The following is a 1,327-nucleotide window of genomic DNA, read 5'->3' on the forward strand; positions in this document are numbered from 1 at the left end:
GTGATTACTCCTGAGCTTAATGAGCTGTGGCTGAGAGGTGAGATGAGCAGCACCGCTCCAGTGGCAGCGGGGAGATGGCAATGGGAACGACTTGCAGATCCTCACCGGTTTGGTTAGGAGTGGATCCAGGGACTATAATGAGGGTGGCTGGTGATTTAAAGCTCTGTGTGTTGGTAAGGGGGGATGCCCGCCGGGTGCTGTGGTGGTGGCATAGCTGGGGGCTGGCTGACCCCCACGGGCATCCCTCACCTGTTACGTGGCCTATGGAGAGGAGCTGAGGATGGGTGCAGCAGATGGGTGTCCTGGTGAGCAGTGGGCTCCTGGTGTCTGACTGAGGTTGGGGCAGCCATCCTGTGGCCTTTGTGCTAAATGCTGCTCTCATCCTGCTGGGGAAGGTCTGATCCTTCCCCCTCCCAGCAATGCACTGTGGCAGCCTGGATCATAAAGCCAGCCCCATAGGTGGAGGAGGGGGTGCCCGTGGCGTGGTGCTGTGGGGCTGCACAGGGGGAGCATCCCTTGTCGCAGATGAGTTAATGACCTACCCGATTAAGGGGTTTATTTTATTTTGTTTTATTAAGACTTACCCTAAGTTGCTACACGGCAAACTTGTAGGGCATGGACCGGGTGCCTGCTGCTGTTTTGTAAAGCAGATCAGCGGTGTTGGGGGAAGAGCATGGGTGAGATGTGGGGCACTGCAGGGCTGTAGTGTGGGTGCTGATCCTGTGGACACAGGGGGTCCAAGGGCATGGAGAAGCCACGGACCCACTGGTGATGCTGGGCGCATCCCTTGGAGGATGCGCGGTTGTAAGCAGTGAGGCTGGAGGCAAATGGACATGGGGTTATCAAATTCAGGTGAATATGGGGACGTCCCTCGACCCCAGGGGATGGGGTAACTGGGGGCAGCCCCAGTGCTTGTGCACCAATCCCACAGACAAGGGGAGGGGGGAAGCAGAGCCCCCTACCTCCATCCGCACTCACCCGGGAGCCCCCGTGTGCCGAAAACCCTTTTGCGGGCAGGGAGTTCTCCTTGCAGGGGGGGGCTCCCGCGTCGCCTTTGTTCCCTGCAGACCCTCCCCTCGCCGCTGCCTTCCCTTTGCAGCAAGCAGCTCGTCGCTTGCCAAAAGAATGCACTGGATGGAGCGAGCGAGCGAGCCGGGCGTGCGTGCGCGTGTGTGCGCGCCCGCCCGTGTGTGTTGCAGCCGACTTCATTAAAGGCAGCCAGCCCCGAGCTGCAGAGGCGCGGCAGCCTCGGGTTCCGCGGCCCCGTTCCTGCAGAAAGCCGACGTCCATCCCTCGGCGGCAGCCGGGCCTGCAGCGGGGCCGGGGG

The sequence above is a fragment of the Meleagris gallopavo genome, chromosome 10, assembly GCF_000146605.3.
Source record: "Meleagris gallopavo isolate NT-WF06-2002-E0010 breed Aviagen turkey brand Nicholas breeding stock chromosome 10, Turkey_5.1, whole genome shotgun sequence".
NCBI classification, from domain to species: Eukaryota; Metazoa; Chordata; class Aves; order Galliformes; family Phasianidae; genus Meleagris; species Meleagris gallopavo.